Raw genomic sequence first — 19,828 nt, forward strand, 5'->3', positions numbered from 1 at the left:
CTGCCTGAGAGTGGTGGAGGCAGATACACTAGTGAAATTTAAGAGACTGCTAGACAGGTATATAGAGGAATTTAAGGTGGGGGATTATATGGGAGGCAGGGTTTGAGGGTTGGCACAACAATGTGGGCCAAAGGGCCTGTAATGTGCTGTACTATTCTATGTTCTATGTTCAAGTACTTTTCTGTGCATCAAAACTACACCCATGGTTTTTTACCTCAGTCATTCAAATGAGAACAAGTTTCATATTCTCTCCACTGTCAGATTATGGGAGTTTCATATTCTCACTATGATCGGGATACTGGAGTTTCATATTTTCTCCACTATCGGATTATGGGAGTTTCATATTCTCTCCACTATCGGATTATGGGAGTTTCATATTCTCTCCACGATCGGGATATGGGAGTTTGCTCATAAGTTTCTTATTGAACTCAGCTGTAACCGTTGGAACACAATGACGTCTCAAAAGATGCTCTGTAAATATAAGTTGTTGTCTTTTCCTTTGCAGGTGGAACGTGTAGCTATTCTACAGAGTAAATACCACACAAAACACCAGGAGGGCTATTTAGAAACTTGTGTACATTCTAATCTTGTGGTCTCCAACCCTAACAACTTGAACACATCACTTCTTTCTGACATGGAAATTGTTTGTCTCTAATTTCCCCAGTCTGGGTGAAAGATCATTGACCATTCACTCTCTTTCTCTGCCAATGGTGCCCGACCTGCAGAACATTGCTGCCATTTTCTACCTTCAGTCTGCGAATGAACCCTACATTAGGTATAACACACACAAGTTGCTGGGGAACTCAGCATCTCAGGCAAAAGCAGAGGAGGGAAATAAATAATTGACATTTTGGCCAGAGGTCTTGATGAAAGGCATTTGTTTGCTCTTCTCCATTGATTTTTGCCTGACCTGCTGACTTCCTCTAGCGTTTTGCGTACTATTGCACTTCAGGTTTACCTTCCAACTTGAACTACATATCTTTTCTTTCCGTGAAGTTCAAGTTGAAATTAAATCCATAGAAATAAATACGCAACATGTAAATACCAATAAAATTCAAAGTTCAAAGTTCAAAAAAAATTTACTATCAAAGTACAGTACATATATGTCACCATATACTACTGTGAGATTCATTTTATTGTGGGCATTCACAGTTGGTAGAAAGGAACATAAAAGAATCAGTGAAAAACTACACACTAAGACCAATGTGCTAATAGATGATCAATTGTGCCAATACAAAAAGAAAAAAAATTAATAAGTAATGAATAATATTGAGAACATGACATGTAGAGTCCTTGAAAGTGAGTCCTGTCAGTGATGAGTGAGTTCTCAGCTCTTTTACAAAATTAGCTTTCTGCAGCAAACATTACAATCATAACAAGCATGAATTAACATAAACATAAATTACTATAAATTAATCATCTGTAAGAGCAGCCACAGTTGTTGCTTATTGTTTGACAAAAGACAGGAGCCGCCACCCTGCTAATTCAGTCTAGTACTCATTGTCAGAGCAGTCATGTCAAGGCATTACATTCTTCCACCTGGCCTTCCTAAACCTTTTGCTGTGGTAACTATCAGAACACAAAGCACTTCCAGGAATAGCCATGTAACTCACATTCAAGGCAGTCACGGTTTTGCCTTGATATAACAAGGCAGAGGCCGGCACATCCTTTCCCCCCTTTGTTCTTGGCTATCTGTACTGAGATAATAATCACTGTGAGAACGATCCTTTGTCTCGTCTGAGACCGGGCAAAAACTTGTGGGAAAAATTGAAACTTGCGAAGCTAGCGATCGGGGATGTCTTATCCAAGTGCTCCGTTTTCCCAGTGTTTCTACTTTTGGTCGAAACTTAGGAAGTGGAACTAACACATCCTCGGGTGTGATGGTTGTCAACACAAGCGACGCATTTCACTGTATGTTTCGATATATGTGTGATAAATAAATCTGGATTTGTATGAACTATTTAGCCCTTCACATCTTCCATCTGCAGTCATACAGCATAGAACCAGGCCCTTCAGTCCAACCACAGCGTTCTCCCTGCTACTCCTAATTATCCATGTTCCAAGCCCTTCCCCACCATGAGCCAATTCAAATTCCTCTTGAATACTGCAATTGTATCCACCTTGGTCACTCCTTCCAGCAGCTCAGTCCGGGCGTTCTCTGCCCTCTGTGTCCCTCCTGGCCCACTGAGTTCCTCCAGTGCAGGGGTTTGCAACCGAGGGTCCATTCACCTCTTGCTTAATGATTAGGGTCCATGGCATAAAAGAGGTTAGGAACCTTGCAGTGCCTTGTGTGTTGCTCAGATTCAAGTATCTACACTCTCTTGTACCCGATTTTTTTAAAAGCTGTTCACTTATACAGATTGGGATGCTGCTGCAATGGCTAGCGTTTATTGTGCATCCGGTAATTGCCCCTGAGGAAGGCAGCAGTGAGCCACCATTTCGAAGTGCTGTATCCCTTCTGGTGAAAGTACTGCCACACAGTATAACAGGTCCTTGATACAAGTCTTGCTAGGCTATGTCAGTGTCAGTGGTATGGATGTGGGTATGGACTCAGCCATTAATCAAATCAAGTAAAGGGGATACAGTTTCTTAACCAGAATGACAAGTGAGGCAGACAGGACTCAGAAAGAGAGCCTTATCCTTTACTCAGGTATATATCAACCTTCTGATTTTAATCCTGAGTTTAACAAAAATGCTTCAGCCATTTGCACTTCCTTCAGCCATATCTTTGGCTTCATTACTTGTCCTTTTCCCTTCTCCTTCAAATATAGATTCACATTCATATTCACATTCAGATTCAGATTCAGGTTGAGATTCAGTTTCAGGTTCAAATTCATGTTCAGATTCAGGTTCAGGTTCAAGTTCAGGTTCAGAATCAGGTTTAGATTCAGCTTCAGACTCAGATTTAGATTTATGTTCAGGTTCAGGTTCAGGTTCAGATTCAGATTCGGATTCAGATTCAGATTCAGGTTCAGATTCAGAATCAGGTTCAGATTCAGATTCAGGTTCAGGTTCAGATTCAGATTCAGGTTCAGATTCAGATTCAGGTTCTGATTCAGATTCAGATTCAGGTTCAGGTTCAGAATCAGGTTCAGATTCAGATTCAGGTTCAGGTTCAAATTCAGATTCATGTTCAGATTCAGATTCAGGTTCAGATTCAGATTCAGATTCAGATTCAGGTTCAAGTTCAGATTCAGATTTATCACTTACTTATCACTTATGCACCAAAACATACAGTGAAATGTGTTGTTTACTTTAACAACCAGCACAACCTAACGAAATACTGGGGTGGTTCACCTTGCACCATCAATCCCCCCTCCTAAAAACAATACTGGAACCTCCCATTTGTTCGCCCAACCCCTGCTAACCATTCTCTGCATCTTAAAACTGACCTTGTTTCTAACTTTCCCCAGTTGTGTTGAAAGGTCATTGACCATTTGCTCTCCTTCTTTGCAGATGCTTCCTGACCTGCTTAACATTTGTGACATTTTCTGCTTTTAGTCCATGACTGATCCCTTACCTCAAGTTCACTCTTCAACTTGATCTACATATCTCTTCCTTCACTGAAGTACACATTTATTGGCTTTGGCTTACAGGGTATAAATACCATTAAAATGAGCTTTTTGATGCAGTAGGGCAGAATATTATAAACATGACAAAGATGAGTTAATATAAACATCCATTAACATTAATGATAAATTATTTACATGACAAAATAACCATAATGACACTAGCACAAGCTGAGAGAAAGGAAATTTTAAAAAAAGTTTATATTGTGAGGGTTTTTCAGGTTAGTTTGTAGGATTTTGTGAACTAAACATGCAAGAGTTGCTTTACGTGCTTAGCAAAAGCCACAGTCCATTACTTCCATTCCAAACAAAGCTAAATAGGTCATCTTATGCTGATGTCATTACGTCAGATGCCTTCTCTTAAAGTGAACACACAACTTAATAACGGTGTTGGTGAATTATGGAGAACAGTTTCTATTCCGAACAAAATGTGCCATCTGTCACCCATTATACAGGATACTAGAATTCAGCAGAACGGGAATATCTGGAGCTCATACGACCAACCCGGCTCAGGTCCAACGTGCCTTGGTTGGGGTAACAGCAGGTTCCTCTGGCTCATCCAGGGGTGTGCTGACTCACATATGGTCATGTCGAGATGCAGGGGGCATGGTTTAAGGCAATCTACAGAAATACTTACAGGTTTACTCTTCCTCTCTACGATGAGAGTCTTTTAGCCCCATTTCACAGAACAGAGCAGGCCATTGTAAGGGAACTTAAGGGGCTGTCTTTTTTCAATTTTAAATCTTTTTATTAATTATTATTGAAAATCAACAACAGAGAAAAATACATCAAAATAATCAAGGCAACATATCCATATGTAGAATAAGAGTTAAACTATCAACCAAGCTGAACAGTATATCAATAATAATAAAAAAAACAAAATGTTAAAGCTTTTTTTTATGGAAAAAAGAAAGAAAAAAGAATCCTTACTGACTAAAAAAAACCCCTAATAACAAAAAACCGGGGAAAAACCCAGTTGGAGCACAAACCCAGAGCTATACGCCATACAAGCTTCGATAAAAAAAGCCATCAATCCACCAACCAAATCCATATACCCAAGCATCAGAAAAGGACCATCTTTATTAACTCAAATCAAATGATAATAATGGGCAAATGAACCCCACCTTTTCTCAAAGTCAAATCTAGGATCAAAAGTTTGACTTCTAATTTTTTCCAAACTAAGACATAACATCACCTGAGAGAACCATTGTATCAAAGTGGGAGCAGAGGCATCTTTCCATTTTAATAAAATAGCCCTTCTGGCCAATAATGTGACAAATGCAATGACATGTTGGTCTGATGTAGAAATACCATGAATATATTGAGGAATTATACCAAACAAAACTGTCAATTTATTAGGTTGTAAATTGGTTTTTAAAGCTTTAGAAATTGTAGAAAAAACAGATTTCCAAAATTGTTTCAATACAGAACATGACCAAAACATATGCGTCAATGTAGCTATCTCAGTTTTGCACCTATCACACTGACTATTTACATTAGGAAATATTTTAGACAATCTCTCCTTTGTCAAATAATAACGATGTACAATTTTAAATTGAATTAGAGAATGACTGGCACAAATCGAAGAAGAGTTAACCAGCTTCAAAATTCGCAACCAATCCTCTGTTATCAAGGTCATGTTAAGCTCTCTTTCCCAATCTTGCTTAATCTTAAGTAAAGGATATTTATCCTGTTGTAATAGTAAATTATAAATTTTCCCAATGAAACCTTTTACTAAAGGGTTCATTTTTAAAATAATGTCTAACAGGTCAGAGTCTTGTATATATGGAAAATTACTTAAATATTCTTGTAAGAAATATCTGACCTGAAGATATTGCAAAAAATGTGAATATGAGAGAGAGTATTTAATTACTAATTTCTCAAAGGACATCAATCAGTCTTCTTGAAACAAGTCCATAAAGGAAAAAATTCCTTTATTCCTCCAAAGGGAAAAAGTATGGTCACTAAGTGAAGGTTTAACTAAATAGTTTCGATAAATTAAACTAAAAAGGTTAAATTTTTTAAGATTAAAAAACTTACAAAACTGGTACCAGATTCATAATGATTGATTAATCATAGGATTTATATTTAGAATAGAAATTTTGGCTAACTGTACAGGTAAAGGAGCTCCTAATAATGAAGTTAAATGAAATTGTTTCACAATTTTCAATTCCAGATCAACCCAAGATGGTCGTTCCTTTTTAACCAAGAACACGCATAACGTATATTAACCGCCCAATAATACATTCTTAAATTAGGCAAAGTAAGACCTCCATCCTTTTTTAATTTTTGTAAATGACATTTTCCAATTCTTGGTCTTTTATTATTCCAAACAAAAGATGAAATAATAGAGTCAACCTGATCAAAAAACTTCTTAGTTAGAAAAATAGGAATATTTTGAAATACATATAAAAATTTTGGTAAAATCATCATTTTAACTGCATGAATTCGACCTGCTAACGAAAGTGTAAGTGGATTCCATCTAGAAAAAAATTGCTTCATAAAATCCACTAAGGGAACTAAGTTAGCTCTATAAAGGTCTCCATAATTTTTAGTGATGATAGTACCTAAATATTTAAAAGAATCCGTAACTCTATAGAAGCAGAATCGTTTAAAGGAAGTAATTCACTTTTATGCAGGTTTAACTTATATCCTGAAAACAATCCAAATTCATTTAATAATTTCAATAAACTAGGAATAGATTCTTCGGGATTCGAAACATAAACCAAAAGATCATCCACATAAAGGGAGATCTTATGAATAGTCCCATTTATAGAAATTCCTTGAATATTTTTAGCTTCACGAAGTGCAATAGCCAAAGGTTCCAACATCAAATTAAATAACAAAGGGCTTAACGGACATCCTTGTCTTGTACCCCAGAAAAGTTGGAAAAAGGGGGAACTACAGTTATTAGTAATAACAGTAGCAATAGGGCTTTTATATATCAATCTAATCCATTTTTAAAATTAGTACCAAAGCTAAATTTCTCTAAAACTTTAAATAGTTATTTCCATTCAACTCTATCAAATGCCTTTTCAGCATCTAGAGAAACAACACATTGGGGAGTCTTAGAGAGGGATGAGTATATAATATTTAACAATCTCCGAGTGTTAGAAAAGGAACAACGGCCTTTTATAAAACCTGTTTGATCCTGAGAAATTATTTTAGCTAGTATATTCTCCATCCGATTAGCCATTATTTTTGAGAGAATTTTAGCATCCACATTTAATAATGAAATAGGTCTATATGAAGCACAATCAGTAGGGTCTTTATCTTTCTTAAGAATTAAAGAAATAGAAGCTTCATAAAATGTGGAAGGTAACTCTCCTAGCAGAAAAGAATCTTTAAGCATTTCCAACATATAAGGAGTAAGCAAATCTTCAAATTTTTTATAAAATCCTACAGTAAAACCATCCAATCCAGGAGCTTTACCAGATTGCATTGAAAGAATGGCTTTCTGAATTTCTCTTTCAGTAAAAGGAGCATCAAGAATTTGCTGATCTTCAACAGATATTCTAGGAAAATCAATCTTTTGTAAAAAGGCATACATATTAGAAGGGTCAGCTGGAAACTGAGATTTATAGAGTTCACTGTAATAGTCTTGAAAAATTTTATTAATATCTTCATAATTACAAGCTAAACTACCATCTCCCTTATGAATTTTAAAAATTTGTCTTTTAGCTCTAACTGCTTTAAGTTGAGATGCTAGTAGCTTATTACTTTTATCTCCAAACGTGTAAAATTGACTTTTTAATTTAAGCAAATTTCTTTCAATAGGATAAGTTAATAGTAAATTATATTGTGATTGAATAAATCAACATTAGGAGAAACTGCATAAGTGTTATCCAGGTCTTTAATTAGTTTTGAAATTCTATCTAACTCTATTTTTGTCTGTTTCTTGAGTTTAGCCAAATAGGATATTACCTGACCTTGCAAATATGCTTTACGTGTATCCCATATAATCAATTTCGAGACATCTCCCGTATTATTAAGAAGAAAAAGATCTTTTATCTGAATCTCTATAAATTTAACAAAGTCCGAACTTTGTAATAAATCTTCTGGAAAGCGCCAAGGCAAGTTTACATTACTAACGCCATTTAACTCAAAAGTTAAGCTTAAAGGCGCATGATGCGAGACAGCAATAGCATCATATTCACATTCTGGACTTTAGACAAAAATCAGAAATCATCTATAAAATAATCAATTCTCAAATATTTATTATGAACGTGTGAATAAAAATAATAATCTCTGTCAGTGGGATGCAAATTTCTCCAGATTTCTATCAAACCATAATCAATTAAAAAGGAATTAATAGGTGTTGCCGAATGCCTCGGAAGCTGGTTCTTGTCAATCAAAGGGTTTAAACAACAGTTGAAGTTACCTCCCATCAGCAGCATATATTCATTTAAGTCTGGTAATAAGCCAAATACATTTTTAAAAAAAAAAGGATCATCTACATTAAGGGGTTGTTGATGTGTATCATGGCGGACTGAAATGAACAAGCTAGAACAGAGGTGAACTGGAACCCAAGAGTGTTGTATACCATCCTGGGAGGTAGGGAGAGTTGTAAAAGAATTGAGTTAACTGAGGAGGGCAAAACGCTCCTGAGTCGCTGACCATGCGGTCAGGAATAAAATCACTGGCACCTGTATGTAGCTAGCAGTTGCAGAGGACTGTGGGTCTTCTTTTGGAGCTGTTCTGAGCCCCAACAGGACCCATGGGAGACAATCATGCCAACACTTGTCCGTCATAACAGCCTTTAAAGAATGGTGAAACTGCTCACACCGGCCAATGGACTGTGGGTGATGCGTTGCAGTGTGAGGGAATTTAACTCTGAGGCTCTGGGCCATCGCAGCCCAGAGGTCTGAAGTAAATTGGGGACCAGAGTTGGAAGAAATATCAGATAGGGTGCTGAATCAAACGACCCAGGTGTTAATCAACATTTGAGCTATATCTGCAGCCATCATCGATGCTGGAAGGACAATCTCTGGTCACCTGATGGTATGGTCCACCGTGGTAAGGAGATGTGTGACGACTTGGGGCGGGGGGTGGCGGTAGAGAGGACCAGCCAGGTCCACATTAATGTGGTCAGACCGTCGCTCAGGTTCCTTGAAAGGTACCGATGGTGTCCGAACATGCAACACGGGCTGCATGTCACTCTCACACGTCCTTCCTAAAGCTGTGCTACACAAACTTTAAAGCAACCGGCTTCTGCGAAGCCTTCCAGCCCAGATGCAAGAGGCCATGAATGGAGTCAAAAGCAGCATGCCTCCACTTTGCAGGTGCAATGGGGTGAGGGCAGACAGTTGAGGCATTGCACAGGGGAGAAACTCCTTCATCGCTGAACTAGACATCAGTCAACAAGTGACTTAGTTATCCCGTGCAGATGGATCTTCTAGAAGACCCAACACTCTGGCTGCAGTGAAACCTCTTAATGATGCCACGACGTAGTAAAATTTAGTATTGTCACGGTGATTTCTCGCAGTGTTAACTGGGCTTCCACCTGTGCAAACTACACATGGTATGGTGCTCCCAAGACTCCAGCAGCTACAAAGCAGCTGCGTTGGCTAACAAGTCATTGAGTAACTCAGGAATCTTCCGAGAGAATCAGGATCACCAATGTACGATTTTGTGAATCAAACATGCGAAAGTGGTTTTATGGACTTAACAAAAGCCCTTTGCTTCCATAATGAACAAACCAAAAGCAGTGGCCTTACACTGACGTCATTACATCAGACGCCATCTCCTAAAGTGAGCACACAACTCAATGATGGTGTTTGCGGATTATGTAGAACAGTTTCTATTATAAACAACATGTGTCATCTGTCACCCATTACATTACCCTACAAGTTCAATAACATGATCACAGTGGGGAAGAAGCTGCTGTTGAACATTTAGGTGTGGGTCTTCAGGTTTCTGTACCTCTTCGTGTTGGCAGCATTGAGGAGAGGGCTCTGATGATAGATGTCACTTTCCTGAATCATTGGATCCTTGGCCGTGGGGAGAACTGCACTCATGATGGAACTATTTGAGAGCACTACTCTCTGTAACCTCTTGCGATCCTAAATGTTGGTTGTCCCATACCAGGCTGTGTTGCAACCAGCCAGAATGCTTTCTTCTGTGTATGTGTAGAGGTTTGCCATAGTCTTTGATGACTACATCAAATCTCCTTAAACTTTTAAGAAAGCAGAGTCATTGGTGTCCCTTCTTTATAGTTGGCTTATATATGCTGGACCAGGATAGGAAATTGTAGCCATCTCATGCTCACATGTAAATAGCGACTGATCATCCTCATCTCAAACTCAAAGCCTGAGACCCTATTTTTGACCCTTTAGTCAGGGTGATAATTTCACTACCCACCAAGCCCTCTTAAACATTTTAAGAGATAATTCTCTCATTCTTCTCAGGGGTAAAAAAACAACTTTAAAAATAAAAATTATTTTATTATTTTTGCATGATCATATTACTAAAATTAAAAGTTAAAAAATTTATATGCATCTACTGGAATTCTGAAAGTGAAACAGAAAATACTGAAAATATTCAGCAGGTCAGGTGGCAGCTATGAAGGGAGAAACAGAATTTAGACATAAGGGCAATGAATGCTGAGCCCAACTCCAACAAAAAGTTAGTGAACTAAATGTCATTTGGATCTCTTGAAAGAAAGTAATCCTGAGGACTTGCTTAACATCATGAAAGGCCACCAATGCACCGGCTGAATTGATCCACCGAGTGTGTCTGCAGTTAGCACTGAGGCAGGTCTTGAACTGGATATCAGAAACATCAAAACAGAAAATAATATGAAGAGAGGCAGAGCATCAGCCCTTAAAGCCTACGGGTGGGGGTGGGGTGGGTGGTACAGTAGCCTAGCAGTTAGCCTAATGGTATTACAACATCACTACTACTACTACTGCTACATCATCTCAGACCTAGGGGGTTGGCGTCAGGCACAATGACAGACTCTCCACTTCTCCCTCTCCCACGTCACAAAATCAGCAATCACTAATCAGGATTCAATTGTCACCGCAGTCTGTAAGGAGTTTGTACGTTCTCCTCCATGAGTTATTACAATGTAATGTTCAGGATAGATCAAGGAGAGCCAGTAGATGTAATGTATTTTGATTAGTTTATTGGAGTAGCATGGTAGTGTAGTAGTTTGTGTAATGTCTTACAGCATCAGCGGTATGATTGTGGCTCAATTCCTGGCACTGTCCATGAGGAGTTTCTAGGCTTTGCCCATGACCATGTGGACTTCCTTCAGCTGCTCCATTTTCTGCCCACGTTCCAAGGACCTAGGCATTGGGGTTAGTAAACTGTGAGCATGCAATGTTGACAGGATAAACATGGTGACACTTGCAGTCTGCCCTGAGTATACATCGAACTATGTTGGTCATTGACACAATCAATGCATTTCACTGTATGTTTCAATGTACATGTGACAAATAAAGTGAATCTAACTTTCTTTCAATACAACTATGGCTGTTCCTAAGTCTCAATACCATATTCCTGCTCTCTCACCACACACTTGATGCCTTTTATGCCTTGGGATCTACATCTTTCTTAGGTATATTCACTGTCTTCTGCTAGAGAATTCCACAGGTTCACCGCCTTCTGAACAAAGAAATTTATCCTCTTCTTGGTCCTAAGTACGTTATCCCATTTTCTAAGAACGTGACCCCGTGCCCCTCTGTGCTAGACAACCCAGTCAGGTAAAGCATCCTCCTCTCACCCAGTCTGTCCAACCATGCTGGTATTTTGTAAGATTCAATTAGGTCTCCTCACGTTCTTCTAAATTCAAGTGACACAAATCTAATCAGCCTGATCTTTCAACATTCAACGGCCTTGCCATCCCTGGAATGGCAGGGCAGATGAATGTTGAAAAATCAGTTTGATTAGATTTGTTTCACTAGGATTTGGACCCGCATCCCAACTTGAAGGCCATTAACCCACACCCCATCCTGAAGAAGGGGCTTTACCTGAAACGTCGACTAATTATTCATTTCCATAGTTGCTGCCTGACTTGCTGAATTCCGCCAGCATTTTGTGTGTGTTGCTTTGGATCTCCAGCATCTGCAGAAATTCTTGTGTTTGTGATCCCTGGAATCAGTTAATCATAGAGTCATGGAGCACTACAGCACAGAGACAGGCCCTTCGGCCCATCTAGTCCATTCCAAACTGTTATGCTGTCTGGTCCCATCAATTTACACCTGGTCAATAGCCATCCATATCCTTCCCATCCAAGTACTTAACCAACTTCTCTTAAATGTTGCAATCGAACCTGCATCCACCACCTCTGCTGGCAGCTTGTTCCGTGCTCACACCACCTTCTGAGTGAAGAAGCTTCGCCTCAGGTTCCCCTTATCCAACCCCAGTGGGAAAAAAAAGCCTGCTTGCATTTATCTTATCTATCAGGGACCTCTGTTGGTCAGGGTCAACATGGATATTGTGTCCGAGCTGTCTAGATAAGTAAGCCAGGGCAGTACAATATAGAAAGCAAGCTGTTTCCCATCTAGCAAGCTCCCCCTCTTCATGCATCTGATGAACCCAAAGGAACGGCAGAGACTGATAGAGTTTGGCACCAGCAGCATTGCACGAGTTGCCAGTCAGCGTTGAACTCAACACCGGACTGCCTTAGGGACTCCAGCTCTGGAGTTTTCCCTCAAGTTTTACTCCCGAAGCCTTCCCCACAAGTAGCTATAGCCGTAAGGCACCAGGGGTTTGAGATCATTTTTCCTTCTCCTTGATGAGTTACCAATCACGTCTGACGAGCCCCAGCTGCCTGGAGTGACTGGTCTTATGATGCCAGTAACCCACCTTTGCCCCTTCTCCTGTCAGCAGAAATAGTTCTGCTGGGCTTAGCTGCCAAATCACACACGAAGGCCAAGAGTTAGACATGGTTGTCAGAGGGTATTTGAGATGCATGCCACTGGGAGCTTTTAATAGGTATCCCCATTACCAACTGCCAGCTAGAACAGCCTTAAGGAATGCTATCTTTACCCCTCATAATTATATACACCTCTATTATTCTCCTCATGTGAATCTTAGCTGTGCTCCATCTCTGTCAAGTATGTTCCTTCTTGGGACAAAATTGTATACACTTCTCCGAGTGTGGTCTTACTCAGACTCTGTACTTGAAAGCTCCTGAAATAGTTGAAAATTTGTCATTTGTTTTACCCATTGGTTGTTTCTCCAAATACACCATGGAAGACTTGCAGAGCAAGATTCCATTTATTTTCACTGAGAGGTCAAAGTTGAAATCGGCAGCTTATTATGAATAGACGAACCATAAAATTGTGATTAAAATAAATTAGTACAAATCATGTTATGAAAATGATGGCTTTCTAAGTAAACTTAAGAAGCATTCATTTTGTTATGGGAAACAACCAAAGTAGCAATCTAATGCTCAGAAATGATTAAAATTGCTTTATATGTGGTTATAAACAGTTTGTGTCTAGACAGACTCTAATCCAAGCCAAACTGCTAACACAATACTGCTGCTGAGTGCAGGGGGAAGGCCCAAGCTCTAACAGCTCCAAGCAGATGGCAGATTGACAAGACCCGATAAACACAAGCGACTGGGGTTCTTACACTGATTGCACACCGATTGATTGAAAATAGTTCGCAGACGTGTTACATTTTAAAGTTTCAAGCTCCAAGTTGTTTCCATCCCCATCAGCTTTCAGTGGAAGCCATTGACCCCCTCCCCCACCCCCACATCGGCGTTTGACTCCATGGCAACTGACTGCCCTTTAGCAGCTGGTCCCTAGAGGACACTGGTCAAGTGGCTGCCTTGGCAACTTTCACCTCCTGAGGAAGTGTGGTCTGGCTTGTCAGTCTTTCTGTGTGGTTTTTCACTGATTCTTTTGTATTTCTTTGTTCTGTGAATGCCTGCAAGAAAATGAATCTCAGGATACATAACTTCAATAAAAAATTAACTTTGATCTTTGAGCTTTGGAGGTCTGGTGGTGAAGAGGATGCTTCAGTGCATCTGCTGATCTATGCACAAGAGTTCAGATCCCACCTCAGTAAAAGAGAATTTGCATTTTTAATTGCTAACCTTTATTCATTGCAGACCTTTCTTCCTCCCGGTCTTTTCTCAGTCACACCATTGAGTATCGGAGTTGGGACATGACTTTGAAGTTGCACGAGATGCTAGTGAGGCTGCAACTAGGGTATTGAGAAGGTCAGGCAGCATTTATCGAGAGGAGTGAACAGTCGATGTTTTGGGCCTAGACCCTTCATCAGGACTGGAAAGGAAGGGGGGGCAGAAATCACATTTAAGATGGCGGGAGGAGGGGTTGAAGTACAAGCTGGCAAGGTAGTAGGTGAAGCCAGGTGAGGGAGACGTTAGTGGGGCAAGGATACGGTATGAAGTAAGAAGCTGGGAGGTGATAGGTGGAAAAGGTAAAGGGCTGAAGAAGAAGGAATCTTACAAGAGAGAAGGATGGACCATGGTAAAAAGGGAAGAGGCACCAAGGGGAGGTGACGGGCAGGTGAGAAGAGAAGAAATAAGAGATGAACCAGAATGGGGAATGGAAAATGGGAGAAGGGGAGGAGGAGAAATTATGAAAGTGAGAGAAATTGATGTTCATGTGGTCAGGTTGGAGGCTGTCCAAACAGAATATGAAGTATTGCTTTCCAACCTGAGAATGGCCTTATCATGGCAGTAGAGGAAATGTGTGTTAGTCTGGATTTTCAACATCTGCAGAATTGTGTTTACCTAGGGTATTATGTAGTTTTGGTTAACCTGTTAAAGGAAAGGCATCATTAAGCTGGAAAGAGAACAAAAAAGATGAATAAGACTGTTGCCAGGCTAGGAAGATAAAGACTTCATTCGTTGGAGCTTAGGAGACTAAAAGATAATCTTATAGAAGGGCTTAAAATCATGAGGGACAGAGCTTGGGTGAATGCACAGTCTTTTTTCCAGCAAAAGGGAACCAAAAATAGAAAGCAAAGGATTAAAATGAGAGGGGAAAGATTTTAAAGTGATCTGAGGGGCAAATTCTTCATGCTGAGAGTAGCAAGGTTGAAAATACAAGTTTATTTATCAAGTGTACATGGAAGCATACAGTGAAATGCATTATTCACATTAACAACCAGCACGCCTGAGGCAGCCTGCAAGTGTTGCTGCACATTCCATGCCCACAGAACACAACAAGCAACGAAACAACAGCAAAATAATCCCCTTTCCTACCCAACACAACACAATATGCATTCCTCTAGCCCCAAGACAGTCAATCTTCTCCGGCCTCCAGCGGTCTCGGACTTGGACTCGGATTCAAATGCAGACATGCAGACATTGGGCCTTTGACTACCACAGAGGATGCGCAGAGATTCGCAGTCCCAGGTGCTCTGGCATGTATATAGAATGAGATGAGCAGTGATTGCATTGGAAAAAAATGCTAATAAATAAAGGACATTTAGACAGGTGCATGGTTAAAAGATTAATATAAGGATTATCTTTATTTGTCATATGTACATCGACAAATAAAAACACAGAGTGAAATGCATCATTTGCATCAAATCAAACCAGCACGGATTGCCCTAGGCAGCTGGCAAGTGTTGTCATGCTTCCAGCACCAACATAGCATGCCCACCATGCATTCACCCTAACATGTACACCCTTGGACTGTGGGAGGAAACCGGAGCACCCTGAGGAAACCCATACGGTCATGGGGAAAACGCACAATCTCCTTACAGACTGTGGTGGTATTTGAACCCCAATCTTACAGCTGGCTACAGTAACGTGATGCGTTCAGCACTGCACAATTGTGCTGCCCGGCTTAGACTGAAATGGGCCAAACATAGGCATATGCGACTAGCTTAGATGGGCATTTTGATTGGCACGAACAAGTTGGGCTGAAGGGCCTCGATCCATGCTCTGTAGCTCTATAAATAGCAATTAAATGGAGGAGACATCTAAGCCATGATGCTGATGGGTCAGGAATCATGTGGATGTTGGACTGAGGATGGATGGTAGATTTCTTCCTCTGAAGGTCATTTGTGAATTGGATCTGTGATTCTACGGTTCTGTCATATGGAGACAGTTTAGTTCCTTGAATCTAAATTTACCAGCTGCTATGGGTGCTACTCATATCTCTGGACAAGCCATCTGCTGGTTCAGTAACGCGGCTGCAACAGCACCAAATCAATAATTAGGTCTCTCCATCATGGGTGTTAGTCTCCCCAGCATTGAGGACATCTTCAAATGGTGAGTCCCCAAAAACCATTGTTTAAAACTCCTATCAGCCAGGACATGCTCTCTTCTTGTTATTACATTAAAGAGGAGGTACAGGAGACCAAAGAAGCACACTCAGCATTTCAGAAGCAGTCATCAGATTTCTGAATGGACAATGAACCAATGCATTAACACTACCTCAATATTTTTGCTCTCCTTTTGCTCTACTTATTAAAATTAATTATGTGTTTAATTTAATTACTTAATTAAAAATATAATATATATGTTTATTATTGCAATTTATAGTTTTTTTCTATATTGCATTGAACCGCTGCTCCAAAACAACAAATTTCCAATGTCAGTGTTATTAAACCTGATTCTGATAGATCAGCAATAAAACACTGGTTGTATTCATAGTGAGCATAAAACTTCAGGAAAGCAATTAGCTCAGTAATAACTTCTTTAAGTGCCCCAGCAAATCTATTATCCAAAAAAAAAAAAATCAGATTGCATTTAAATGAAGTACAAAGGGACCTAAGAGTTTGCCTGCATGAATCACAAAATATCAGTGGAGTAGATATTTCAGAAGGAAATGGCTTATTGGACAGCACATAGAGAAGCTCGGCAGGTCGGGCAGCATCTATGGAGGGGAATAAACTGTCGATTTTTTGGGCTGAGACCCTTAATCAGGGCATATTGGCATTTATTGCAAAAGGGCATGAGTTTAGTTGGAATTGTTAAAATTATACAAAGTACTAGGCAAAATTTTGCTTCTGTTTTTTGAGAATTGATGTAAGGAGGCAGCCTGAAAGAGATTCCTTGGATGAGAGCTCTGTTCCATCACTGACTAACTCCTTGGATGAGAGCTCAGTCCTGTCACTGGGCTAATTCCTTGGATGAGTGGTCTGTCCCACCACTGGGTTTATTCCTCAGATGAGAGGTCTGTCCATCACTGGAGTAATTCCTCTGATGAAGGCCTGTCCTGTCACTTGGCTAGTTCCCTGAAATTTCCTGAATGCGAGTCCTGTCCTGAAACTGACTAATTTCTTGAATGAGAGGGCTATCCCATCGCTTGGCTAATTCCCTAAATGAGAGGCTTGTCCAGACACTGACTAATTCTTCGGAAGAGAATCCTATCCCATCACTGGGGTAATTCCCCACACAAGAGGCTTGACCCAACACTGACCAATTTCTCAGTTGAGAAGCCTGTCCCATCACTGACTAATTCCTCGGATAAGGGGCCTGTCCCACTGTGAACAACTAAATTAATTAGATTTATATTCACTGGTGTTTGGAGGAATGACGAGTGATCTTATTCAAACACACATATCTCTGAGGGAGCTTGACAGAATGGATGTTGACTTATTTCCATTAGTGGAAGAGTCTGAAATGAGGGGAAATAGTTATGAGATTAGAGGACTCTTATTTAATACTACGGCGCACAGGAATTTCTTCATTCACGGCTAGTTGAACCTCTAGGATTCTTTGGAGGGTCATAGAATCTAGATCTAGGGAATATTTAAAGAGGTGGAGGATAATTTTTTGAAACATTAGAGAATCTGGGACTATTGGAAATGATGAGATTTTGGGCTGAGCAACTTGTTTCATATTAAGACCATGCGACCAGTAAACATTAGGTAATTTGGCTCATTGAGTCTCCTCCATCATTCTCCATTCTCTATCTTAACTCCATTCCCCTGCCTTCTCCCCATAACCTTGCATGCCCTTCTAATCAAGAACCTATCCACCTCCGCTCCGTCTGCCACAACAGACAGGATCTCCCGGTAGCCACCCACTTCAACTCTGCTTCCGATTCCCATTCAGATATGTTCATACATGGCCTCCTCTACTGCCATGATGAGGCTAAGCTCAGATTGGAGGAGCAACACCTCATATACCGTCTAGGTAGTCTCCAGCCCCTTGGTATGAACATAGAATTCTCTAACTTCTGGTAATTCCCTCCCCTTCCCTTCCTCTATCCCTATTTCACTCTGCCCCCTCTCCCAGCTGCCTACCACCTCCCTCATGGTTCCGTCTCCGTCTACTACCCGTTGTTTTCCTGCCTATCACCTCCCTGTTTCCCCTCCCCCACCCCTTTGTCTTTCAAATTACTGGTTTTTCAACTGGACCTACCAGCATTCCCCTTCCAACCCTCCCCCACCTTCTTTATAGGGCCTCTGCCCCTTCCCTCTTCAGTTCTGACGAAGGGTTCCGGCCCGAAACGTCGACTCATCGTTTCCACGGATGCTGCCTGACCTGCTGAGTCCTTCCAGTGTGTTGTGAGTGTTGAGTAGATCCCAGCATCTGCAGACTATTTTGTGTTTACCTATCAACCTCCATTTTAAACATACCCAATGACTTAGTCTCCACAGCCATCTGTGGCAACGAAATTCCACAGATTCAACCTCCTTCTGGCTAAAGAAATTCCTCCTCATCTCTGTTCTAAAGGGACATCCTTCTATTCTGAGGCTGTGCTCTGTGGTTCTAAACTCCCCCACTATAGGAAGCATCTTCTGCACATCCATTCTGTCTAGACCTTGCAATATTCAAAAGGTTTCCCTCATTTTTCTAAATGATGGACTAGTTTTAAAGGGCTGAGTGGCTTACTCCCTCTCCTATTTTCTTGTGTCAGCAAACTAGAGAAAGTGTTTTGAAAAGGCCAGAATAGCAGGAAAGTTGGTGCTGTCCTTTAACTACCAGCGATGTCCAAATCTTTGTTAAAAATAAAAAGAAATGGGCCTCCGTCCAACCCCATCTCGACCCAGTTTCCCAGACACAGAGTTGGCAAGTCTCCCACAGTTGAAGCTTCATCTCCAAGACTCTCCAATGAGAAATCCTAGGAGGCAAGATGAGGGGGTATTCAAAGCAATGTTTCCCTTTGATTTATTTTGCACTGTTTGTGTATTATGTGTTTGCCAAAGGAAAACTTGTTCACTGAGAAAAGAGGTTTGACCAGGGCAAGCTCAACTGAAGGTCACTAATGAGACCACCAGGGAATGCATCCAATTGGACTTGACAAACGGAAGTCACCTGACAACAGGGTCCCCAGCTGAGTATAATTTTTGCGGATGGGGTGAATGTATTGAGACAGAGATTCCCTGACCCATTACCAAATGAAATGAGCTAACTCAGCAGTGGTGGGCATGGATTCGTGGGATCATTATATTCAATGTCAGCCAGTCTGCTGAGTCATAAATTTAACCTCTGGGGAATTAAAAATCAACGCTTTTATAAAATAGATTGAAGTTCCCCAAAATGTGGAAATCTTTCAATTGGCTGTTGACTTTATGAGTCCAGACTTGTTCAGATTGTCGGGACTGAAGTGGGAGGACCTAAAGATGGTGCCAGAGATTTTTGCGGACCTGGGCAACTTCTTCAAGTTCATCCACAAAACGGTTTAAATTTTCTGTTCTCTTGTTGTTTCTACTTTCCTTTTCAAGGTGGCTGGGGTTTTGTCAGAGTCCGTGATCTACAGCTGCACTCAAACTACATTTTTCACGGACGGTGGGTTTTCACTGTTCAGAATTCACTGAGTGGCCTGCGTTTCAGGATCTCCAGGAGCCGATTGGAAGGCAGGCGCCTTTGGAATGCAGCCCTGTAGAAGATTTGATTCCTCGACGTTCTTGCCGACTGAGGTATCACGAGAGATTGAAACACTGGAACAGCGGGCTCAGCTGTCAGAGGCCTCTGCACTCGAGCAATTTCTCTCCTGCTCTTTTGATGAATGAACTCTCTCCTTCCCTCTTTAGTGAGAAAGAGGGCCTTTTGAGATGTCAAAGTGTTGGGATATCAAAGGGTTGATGCTTTGCTACTGCTTGCGCTTGGGACGGGGGAGTGGGGCTTTGGGGTTCTAACATTTTCCTGTTATTTATTCTTTGGGCACATGGCCAAGTGGTTAAGGCGTTCATCTAGTGATCTCAAGGTTGCTGGTTCAAGCCTCAGCTGTGGTAGCGTGCTTGTGTTCTTGAGCAAGGCACTTAATCACACATTGCTCTAATGTCTGTGGGAGAAGTGGCGTCCTACACAGACTTCCAATCTGAGCCTTGTAAGGCATGAAAATGCCCGACGCAGGCCTCCCATGGTC

The sequence above is a fragment of the Mobula birostris genome, chromosome 16, assembly GCF_030028105.1.
Source record: "Mobula birostris isolate sMobBir1 chromosome 16, sMobBir1.hap1, whole genome shotgun sequence".
Lineage (NCBI taxonomy): Eukaryota > Metazoa > Chordata > Chondrichthyes > Myliobatiformes > Myliobatidae > Mobula > Mobula birostris.